Source organism: Varroa jacobsoni, unplaced genomic scaffold (assembly GCF_002532875.2).
Source record: "Varroa jacobsoni isolate VJ856 unplaced genomic scaffold, vjacob_1.0 scaffold_1376, whole genome shotgun sequence".
NCBI classification, from domain to species: Eukaryota; Metazoa; Arthropoda; class Arachnida; order Mesostigmata; family Varroidae; genus Varroa; species Varroa jacobsoni.
The window spans coordinates 291594-302820 of NW_019214278.1; the positions used below are offsets into that span (position 1 = coordinate 291594).

General features: G+C 41.7%; 1 protein-coding gene across 4 annotated transcripts in view; it reads left to right on the forward strand.

Moving 5' to 3' along the window:
• The window catches only part of Epac (Exchange protein directly activated by cAMP), an 87328-nt gene that overhangs the window by 3084 nt on the left and 73017 nt on the right, over window positions 1-11227 (forward strand). The window contains exons 1-2 of one of the 4 annotated variants that reach the window (XM_022848780.2): window positions 5643-6293; window positions 6655-6714. The exons of 1 other annotated variant lie outside the window; for it this stretch is intronic. The gene's annotated coding sequence lies outside the window, so the exon portion shown is untranslated. Of the gene's footprint in view, window positions 1-5642; window positions 6294-6654; window positions 6715-11227 lie in introns of those variants that run through there. 2 more of the 4 variants (XM_086972043.1, XM_086972044.1) reach the window with 2 other exon arrangements.

Genomic DNA, 11227 nt, shown 5'->3' on the forward strand with positions numbered 1-11227 from the left:
GGAAGCTATGGGGAGTATAAGATTATTTTACGCATGTGAGTAGTATCATTTAATTTTTAGCTTTACCCTTGCATCAAAAAAATAAGGCAAAAGTGGGCGCTGATAAATCTGAGCTCGTAGACCTAATGTATGGCCCAAGTACTCCTTCGACAGGGAATATAAACTATTACAAATAGACAACACAGCCCTGTTCTAAGGGACAGCGAGGCAACCAGCTGCACCAACGGTAAACCTTCATAATACAATCGGACGAAGTCCGATCAAGCAGCAATACCGTACTGCGCTAAGATGACAACATCGCTATATTGACAAAGCAAAAAGCTACGATCGGCATAGTTATGTCATGCCTTAAGAAAAAGGCACAGTAATATTATTAGATAAACGGTTTCTTCAAGCCTGAAAGGCGGGTTTCATATTTACATCGATTAGATGCGGCGTTTAGTGCTCGATATTGGTTTGGTGATGCTTTATAGTATTACTAATGTCACTCTCTCTTCCCCTCATCATCTGTAGACTCGGTTCCTACCTATCTTCAATATCTTTTTGTATACAGAAGAACTCACTGTTCAACTCAAGCGATTGTACTAGTCTTTCGTTCTCTTTTTTCCATTACTCGTTACAAACTCGAGATAAGTGGCTGGGTTGCACTGTGATTTGCCCCTTTGTTTAAATAACCGCTTGGCTTTCTTTCTGTGTTGGGTCTCTCACGTAGCCAAAATATATTATCACTTGACCAAGAGCTTGTGCTGAGGATATATCTGTGAGGTGTAGAGCGGTTACCCTCTCAATGGTCACGGGGGCCAAGGCTATGAAAGCCTTCGGTAACGAACAAATTGTGAATGGAGGGTCAAAAAAGGCGAATCGTTGCCCCCGTAGGCATCTGCCAAGAATGTTGAGAATGACGAAAATAGCAGGGTAAAAGAGAGGTACGAAAAACGTCGATGCGTAGCGTGTAATGCGGTCACTTTGTCGATCGGATGACCGTCTGTCAAAGGTAATGACAACGCTGCATCTTTGTGCTTAGTCATGAGGTAATCGTAGAATAGATAGTATCTACGCTAGTTTGTGCAAGCAGATACAGGTAGGTACGGTGGGTATCGCCTTACCGGAAGTAAATAATAGTGAAAGGAATAGTGGAACAATGCGGGTTAAATGTTGAACGTATATGATACCTCTAAGTAATACCATTGCCCCTGGATATTGTGTACGTGCACCGAATAATTGCATCATATTCGGGTTCCGCTTTTTACTTTACGACTAACAGAGCCGCTCGATATAATGTACAGCGGCAGCTCGAGTCCGGTTGTTCAGCAAAGTCGGCCAGACACGGATCCGGTCAACATCGTATGGTACAAAGAACCTTTCGATGGGCCTAACCAATAGCGCATATTATTGTATTCTAGTCTCAATAGCTATAAGGCACTGTGGGCAGCTAGGTGATTGCCCCCAGAAGTCCTGTTGTTTCTCTTCTAATTAGACGCATTGTATTCTTGCCTGAGTCACGAGGTCTATGAACCAGGAACCGCGAATAGTAGCAGAAAGCTTACTCGATGGCGTTCTCTTAGCCCTGTGGTAGCTTTTCAGATATTGGCTGCAGGGCTAATGTTACGACTGGCAGCAAGCTCCATTTCAGCTTGCGCCTATTTGTCACCTTTTATACGACTATGGTTAACTGGTCATCGGTTGACTGGCTCTTTGTACATACACTGACTCTGATGCCCTATTTCGTACGAGTGCAAACTTTCGCAGATGATTTGCATGAATTAATTGGATCCGTCTAGACGTCTTTTAGACCAGCCTTTTTTTCCGTAGCCCATAGAACACAACTGAAGGCTGTGGCCTTTGCAGAACAGCCGGTTGCATGACATCATTGAAATTCGCGCTCTATTCTGACGTGGTACCCTCACCATTTGATACTACCGTTTGGTTCTGTGAACGCTTAAGGAAAAGGCAAAATTCCTGGAGCACAAATTGAGATATCTATTTATTTGAGTATAGTAGCAGCGGAAAGTCTTAATTTAGTATTTAGTAGTAGTTATTTGCTTGTTGACCGAAATGTTTTTTTCCAGTCTCTGACGAACTGTGCAGTATAGACAGAACTAACATACTTTTCCAAACTGTAAAAACCAAGATAAGAATGGAATCACTCGTTATCACATTGCAGCAAGAGAACCAAGTGACACACAATAATGTCTCTTCATATTTGTTAAAGCTGTATATAATAATAATAATAATATCTGTTTCAACATATGCCGCTATAGACCGTACTTCGATTAAAAACCACTTTAATTTTATAAATACACAATAATTTTAGATTGATTCTGGTACTTTTGTAACGATTTCGACAAGTTTAATAAAATCAGATATATCTGCATCGTGTAGGCCATTTTCCTAGATCATTGACTCTATTCGACCTCAAAAAGATGTCACTCTATTCAGGTCGAAGACGTATTCACAGGCGTAAGCCTAGCGGAGGCATTTGTTTTCCAGATAAAAAAAATCGTATAGTGTAGCTTGTGTAGTGATGGTAGCTTATTGTTCCACATATAAATTATCGCCTGTACTTGTTAAGTCAGTACTTTGTTAACCGAACGTCGCTTTACTAGGTGCATATAACATCTGATATAACGAATGAAGGACAATTGCGAGAAACTTTTCGAGAACTTATATTGCGATAATCTATGGTCTCTATTATATTTATGGACTGCCTAGGCCAAGTAGAGTGTGGGCATCCATGTTTAGGATGAGTAACTTATTACAGTAGTTTCAAAATTTTTCCAATCTAGCCTACTGCCATTGTACCAAGTTTAAGAGTATAACTAATCGTGCTCGATGCGTAACAAAGTAAACATTCTATACAATATCACAGGATGCTTTTGCGGGTCTCTCAATCCTTGCAGATCTGATGCTGCTGGAGGGTGGGCGAGAGACTGATCTGCCTTTCAAATGAACAAGTTAACGGTTTCTATTAGGTTTGTGTGCACGCCACATACGCTGCTACGCGTTAGCATGCAGCATCAATAGAATTTGTATAGCAGGCGAGAACCTTTAACTTCGATAAGTTTCGCCCGTGTGGAGACTGCAAGCGACGCGCGGATGAGGGATCCTTATAATTTTTAAAGGGTTAAGAAGACTCCAAAACTGGATTAAACTGGCCTCAGTCGATTCTCGAGCAAGAGGAATAAGTTTCCACAAATTCATCAGGCCAAATAGTTGTCACATCCGTAAACCTCATCCGTAATTAAAAACACTCATCAGCGATTTCAGCAACAACTACTGGGCAATAAGTTTTGGTTGAAATTATTAGAACTTAGCCAATAGAAAAGGCTTCTTTATTAAATAAACCCAATTTACGATGCGACTCAGTAGGGCCCTGCGCTCTGTAAATGGCAAACGCAGGTAACACCGAGCCACAGCTTGGATGTGGCTCACTTACTTCGTCCGGTTACCTTTTACTCTGTACATGGCGTACATAACAAACGGTTCTACGAGTTCTGAGAACAAGAATAACACGTTTGCTGGGTATCAATTCTGACACATCAAACTTCAGAGCGAAGCTTTGTGTTCAACTCTAACTCGAGCTAATTAGGCAAGTCCTTTAGGTCAAGGTTGCAAGTGAAGTTGATCAAACCAAGACCCAACTATACTTCTATTTGACAGTTCAGAAACTTCTTTCCAATGTTGCTTGGGAGACGCCAAAGAAACATTCTTGGTAAACTTATACGCGTTTTTTGTAGCAGATTTATGAAGCTCCAAGGTGAGTGTACCAGCAGTTATTTTGAAGCTGCTATGGATTCACTTATTATTATTTGATAACAACTCGTTTTTACATACAATTTACTCATGTAGATTCGTATTAGTACTGCTATTGATGGTTACCAAGATAGGACCATTAGGAAGACGTGAGTTGGCCGCCCAAACTACATCCCTTCCCAGTCGAGTCTTTTAGAACCCATTGTATTTTGAAGTCCTGTCCCGTGTTATGTGGTAGCGTTTTTCGACGCTTATCTTACACTATTAGAATTAGTTAAGAGAACTGCTAATAGATGTAAGTTACGACCAAATGCCTCAAGACAGATTCGATGTTTGACTTGCCGGAATTGATGGCCTTTCAAGTACATCCATCTATCTGTCTATCTATCTATCTATCTATCTATTAATTTGAGTAATTAATCTATTAATTTGAGTTTAATCTATAGCTCAGGCGTATTAGCTAGTTGTTATTCAATAAAGTGGTACTATATCTTCTTTAAGCATAACTCAAAGGTAACTGCAACGTTGGGGTAATCGAAAATTATATTCTCTTGAGTGAAAAAGATCTGAAATAAACAATCCTATGTAAATGTATTTGTTCTTTTTTCACTAGCAGTTGTTAACCTAAATCAGATTCGAGGTATTTAATTCTTCGACAGTTTCCATTTTGGCACATGTTTGTCGCCATTGTCAACTTGCTAGCTATTTCAGAAATAAGGACCTTATGTTTCTAAGCTAATTCAGTCTCACACGATACCCTAAAACCAGTCGAACTTTAAATGTTCTTGTTTTTACGCGGAGCCCTAATAAATTCAAATGATTTATTTTCCTCCCACCTACGTCCCATCTATGGCGTTCCTATATCTACGATCTATAACTTCGTCAACACAACCAACGAATACCCGACCAATGTTAACCACTAAAAACGATGGCCCTATCTCACCTCTAAAAGCACAAGTTACATCAGCCGACAAGGCCAGTGCTATGGCATGTTCTTAGGGCGTTCACCGTCTGCAAAATAGCTGAATTAAGTTAGCGCTTCTAGACGCCATTCTGTCAACCGCTATCACCCAAACAAGGTAAGTTTCTTCTGACTCTGAGTCGAATGACGACCCGTGACTGTTAGGTCGGTGTCTACTGCGAGCTGTGCCTTTTTGAACTCTCGCTCAGCGACTGCTGTGGCTGTGCGTCCTATCGGCCTTTCATTGTCATCGTCAACACTCTCGTAATCCCAACGCTTAGTTATCGTTACTCAATGTTGCTGCTGGTAGCAATGAAGTTAATAGTAGCCATCGGACAAATCTGCGACGATTCTGCGATAAACATTCCAGTACCACTAATCGAGCGTTACGTTCAATGCTGCGGCTCTTATAGTTCTAATAGTCAAAAGTGTGGTAGAGACTTGCCCGTTAGCTATTGACAGATACGCAAACAGGTCAAATGGACAAACGAACAGACAACTGAGCCTCTAATCACTGGCCTACTGCTGCTATTTAGATTATTAAATCGCTCAGCTGAATTACCCAACGAGTTAGTTACCGTCTCAGATTTTCTGTCTCGAAGTCGTCGTCGTCGTCGTTGTTGTTACGCTGGCTCGTTCGCTAACGCGACGCCTCAGCAACGTTATACAACTGTCTGCGCTTCTATTCTATTATTGCGCCAGTACTGTCGCGCGGAAACCAGCGAGAATAGAAAAAATTACGGTGTCGTTAACGTTATTTCAGCATCGCGTCGTAGTCTCCTCTGTTGATGATAACGCCGTCGGAAGACTCCAGCTCCTCGCCCATCGGGAAAGGTTCAATGTTTATTGTCCGTCTGATCACTAGAATAGAGAATGCGTACAGCTGAATGACTGACGGACTATTGGGCAGCCAAAGCCAAGAGATCTATCGGTCAGTAGAAGCAGCAACGGTTGCAGCGGTAGGTGGATGGGTACGGCAGGACACGCGACAATAGGACAGTTTTCTCTCTCCGTTCCGTCGTGTCGGGCGGCGGCCGCCCTGTGCGATTATCAGCGATTGTTGTAATAGTATTTATTTAGTGTAAATAGTCCAAGGGATACGCCGACATGTTTAACATTTTTTACAACTTATTCGTTGCATCGATGTCGGCTGCCAAGCCCGGCTTCTGTGGTCTTCGCCGTAGTGCGCGCGGTATTTAATATTCCAGACCACTTTTGGCTTACCGGTGGCTATACAATGTAAAACAACGTGAAACAGCGATGCTAAAAAAAAATTTTACCATTACCTGCTCTTGTGTACGCGCACTGAAAAGGTGCGCGGTATCCAAAGTTGGGGGGAGGGGGCATTATGTAACCTGTGTTGCCCTAGCCCCATCAAGAGTTAGTGTCATCAATATCCCCGAGTAGGCTTGCACGGACGAGTGTCTCGAAGTGATTGTGCTATGGGCCTTATGGTACTGTGTCTTGATCGTAGGTGATAGGCTTTCGGCCCACTTCGAGAGGAATACGGCGGTAGAGTTTGAGAGTGCTAGATGACGCACAGTACAGCTAGGCGCTCGAATAGAGAGTAAGGCGAAATGTGAGTGTTGTAACCCATCTGCTAAAAAAGACACGTTTCTTTGTTTACTTATTTACCTTCAGCCATGTTGCATTTATATGATGTAAAAAAACCTCAGTGTTGGGAGCAGGAAACATCTGGACAGGAAGTTGGGTAAGCATGTGTACTGAAGTCGTCGAGTAGCAGAAATGAGTTATCTATAGTAACTCATTTCTTCATTCAAGATATTTTGGTTTAAAACGAGGTAACTGTTGCATTGCAATCGTGAGTTGCAAATCAGTCGCAGATTTTAACGCCCGGTTGATATTAGGACGAGCTGAAGTAGCAGTGGCGCACTGAAATATTCTCTTGAATAACACCGAAATGCTCCGTTGTATATAAGGTTGTGCTACTACGAACGACTGTGTTTCATCCGCCTACGCACGTAACAGTTACCAAAAAGGTGATTTTAAAACACAATATTAACAACAGTAACTTATTTCTTTGCTATATTAAACTTGGAAGTTCACTAACAACACTCAACTGTTATCCTGACATTTGGGAGAACTGCGATTTCTCGAATGTATAATTAATTATTTGGGGCTTGGAAAAGAGTTAGATTTCGGCATTGGGTATACACACAGCAATTGAATAACATGGAATTTACTTGACCATATGCAATGGAAACGAGCAAGGTGCCGTTTGATCCGATAGACAGGATACAAATGCTACATCAGAAACAAGTTGAGGTATCGCTGTTACTAACCACTTGATGCGATGTTGCCTGTTTTTTTCCCAACTATATCCTCTGGACTACGGTACTTTAACTTTCCGAGGATTACAGCTGAGTAGCCTTTACTTGATGCGAAGCGTAACAAGCGTCACGGTGATTCCCTGAACGAATTCACAGTAGTAGCTAGCACAGTGTATTACAGTGTTAACGATACACTCTGTCGTGAAATCTGCTTGGCGATATAACGCCAATTCTATCTAAAACCCGCCCAATGGCTTTAGAGGCTAAACGCTAGCTGCGGAGGGGCATATAATGCCACTTGTTTGTACCTTGCTGTAGTGAAGTACAGTTCACTATCCGTTTTAACATACGCTTCGGGCACCATAAAACACACGCGCATGGTTGCACCTGCGAAGTATGTAAGTTATAAACAATCTGATCTTCGATAATTAATTGATTATCGCTAAATTCGTATCAAACAATAGATCTTCCTTATCATTAAATTGCTACTGTCGAAGCCATACATTAAAGACGAGGAAAAAAAAATTTCAACTTGCCCACTAATCTAGATATCGGTAATCTTCTGCAGCAGCGCTTCTGTCTCAAGCATCTCTGAGCAGATCCGATGAGTTCACCCCCTATTCTCCTGAACGCATTTCTGATCAGTACCTTTCCTCTTCTTACGAGGCTCGATTTTCACATGGCAGCAGTAATGGTAGTATCACCACCAGCTGCCGCCAACATATTGCAATAGCCACCGGCTATAGCCGGTGATCACGCAATACGTGGACAATAGCCACCTCTTTGTGCTTTTTTGTCCCATCAACGAAACGTACTAGCTTGGTCTAGCCAACGGCTAGCAATAGGCCAAGTGTGTCTCCTACCGCAGCATCGCTCGCATTTGAGCCATGCTACCGTTATTCTCAAATGTAAATCACTCATATAGGTATAGACGTATAGTGTATACTTATATATCACGTCCATGCACTTACATGCGCCTTGAGTGGAAAGCAGGCGGCCAGAAAGTCGTCATCGATGAATCGTGTGCCTCACCGTCCGTTTGGGACTTCATAAATAATTTTCATATATATATATGTACATGAACAGATAGTTAATCTTCATTCTATCGCTACCAAATCTTCTTGCTACACTTTTTATTCATTTTTTTTTTCAAATTTTTCGAGGGAAAAGCGAATATAGTTGCTCTCATAGAAACATAAGTTTGCCACATCTTACGCGTACAATTATGATGCTATTTGAGTAAACAATCAAATGTCAGTCTGAATGAAATGCTTTCAATTAGCGGTAAGTATTACACAGAAATGCTCTACGGGACCCAATTCAGTTGACAGTCGTGCCTAAGTTATTTCTGCTATTTAAAAACGGCCATCAACATTTGCAGCCCTGTTACCCGTTGCAAACTCGTATCCTTACGGTTATTCTGTGGAGTGGAGAACAGATTCACCCACACGGCCGGGTATTTTTTATTATTACTATGTTTGTTTAACCTTGATTCACGGAAAGGACTATAACGTCAAAACCAATAGGGAGGCCACAAGGTATTAGAGACTTCGACTTTAACGTTCAGTCAAGCATTCGTTTAGACAGCCGATTCGGGTTCGAACCTGGACCTAACAATTTGGTGCGTAAGTTACTTTGCTATATTTGTGTCACAAACTTCGAAAGCCCTACATTTAACAGTGTCATCATAACGGATACAAATGTGTTATGAACAAGCTCTAGAAAGCTTAAATATAGTGTGTTAGAGATATCATGTTCTTGGTAGCGTTATTATATGAACAAGCTCGTTTGTAAAGCCCTCATTGTCCTCAATCAAAAAAACAAACGACTTCAGATCAGCGCCTCTTGCGTACCTTTGATTATAGAGCCCCGAAACCTGTTCATTGGTTTACGTGGCGACCCAGCTTCCGATACTGTTTTCTGTGAAATAGCGCGTATGTCTGTGTGTTTTTGATGCACAGGTTGTATTTAACTGGTTTTGTATACGATTAAACTGGTAATAATACAACTAACTTTTCCATGAAACTCTATGAGAATGTGACACTCAGATCAAAGGAAATGGCCTCCATTTGCGAGTCGCATATTTGGCAACTTGAATATTTCATAAATTTGACAGATGCGAGCTCAAGCTTATTCTGGCCGATTTAGGGAATCCTAAATAAAAACGTCCGTCTTCCTGTTAGATAACGGTGATACAAAAGGCAGGTGCGAGTTGAAAAAATAACCCTTTACATATCTAGGTGTCTCGATTTGCTATTTCTTGCGGGCGGCGAGGCGTATTGTATTATAACGGGTCATCTTTTTTTCTATTAAACGACAGAAAAAAGCATGACACAATGATGATTGGCAGCAGACTCGTATCGAGCGCTCTAACTGTAAGTTCATAATCGAGTACATTTAGCTAGTCCTTTTTACTTTGGTTTTCTTAGAAGCGTTTATTGGATAATAATAATAATAATAACAGCTGACCCGAATTTAAACGAATATGTAGACATTTTCCCGTTTCGGTGTCTCTATTATTCGAGCGATAGCATGTCTTCTTCTACGCTACTAAATGATATACAGTAATAATCCATTTTAGTAGAACGATAGCTGTGGCAGAAATAGTGTTTAGGGGTTATAGGGTGACACTCATATGCAAACATAGGTGTAAAACGCATCCGTTCGTTAAAGCGAAATCATGGCCAAACTATGCATGCGACTGTAAACGGCCACAAGCCATTAAATGAGATATCAAGGCCTCGACACGTAGTACACAAGCGAGCATCGTGGTAACGAACCAACGAATAGCGCGGGAACATGCAATATATCTTTTCGATTTCACAGTTCTGTCCCGCTAAGCGGATGTCCAGCTAATGATAGCCAACCAACAAACGGTACATCTGATATGAAGGCAACTTATCGATAAGTATAAATGACCGAGCTCTTTTAACTTGCGAGCGCCAACGCAGTATAGTGAGAATTGTCGTCTATTTGCCGCCACCCATGTTTGGCGAACACTAGAGAACAACTTGCTTCTGGCGCACATAATTCAATACAGTTCGATGTAACGGCGTTACTGAAAGAAAAATCGGACTTGCACTCTTTAATTATCATAGTTTTGTCTATGGGGCATAAATTGGCAGTGGGCAACGGCTTCCCGTGTTAGCAGTTTACGTTTTGCGGTAGTCTCTAAAGGGGTCCTTGTACGTAACACTAAAGAGGATGATAGGGAATCAGGTGGGAAAGTTTTGCAACAGACTTCAGATTTGATTTCCTAGCTGTACAATACCAGAATGTTGGTAGCAGCTAATAGTTAAAGATAACCGTCGATCAGTTTCAACGAGGCCATACTTTCTACGAGAAATCGAAATCGTTGACAGAGGCAAAACGGAGCGCGCGGGCTAACGAGTCCTGAAGCAGAGCGTACAACGTCTTTTATTACGGCTCAATCGCAATCTTGATTCCGGAACGATTTGCCGAGCAGCCGCTAAGCTAGCTGCTTGTTGCTTTTTCGCCTGAGGATGACGACAAAAGTCCTAGGATTCATTTTCAAGACGCCTCTCTAAATAATGTTTGTTTCCTATCGAGGAACGGCCTACTGGAACGCTAAGCAGAACAGCTATTAGGTAGGTACCTACCGGGAATGCGAGACGTGACAGCGCTGGCGTTACAATAAGTAAACTGAGGACAAAGTAAAACTGAATGATGTATAGTCGATACCCCCACACTAAACTCCTAAGTGAACTCAGCCAGTATTCCTATCATACTGTTCTGTAAAGGGTTTTATGGCAAACAGTTTATACTTGACTGAATGAAGCGGTTTACAAAGCGATCAAGCTGGTATTTTCAAGCCGAACGCTCAACGATGATTTCCACTGCAATAACCGCGGTACAAGCAAGATCCAGCTGATGGCGACAATGGTGCAGCGAGCGTATTATTACAAATAAACCCAGTGCTGGCGGGGGAAAAAAAAGTACACTTGATACTTATTATAATAACATCATCATTGTTATTGCCACAGTCAATATTATTACTACTGCGGTTAAGAACAAGTGATTCTGCCATCGTAGCAAAATGTTTGTCTAGGATTCAATTGAACCTTTATGCGAGTTTGTCGTGTATCTGTTGCGTCGTTTCGTGCGTATGGGTGTCTGTTTGAAATTTCCGCGGCACACGCCCGATGTTATCGCCAGCAGGTTTTGCAAAGATTACCCTTTCGCGAGCTGACTCACCAGAGCA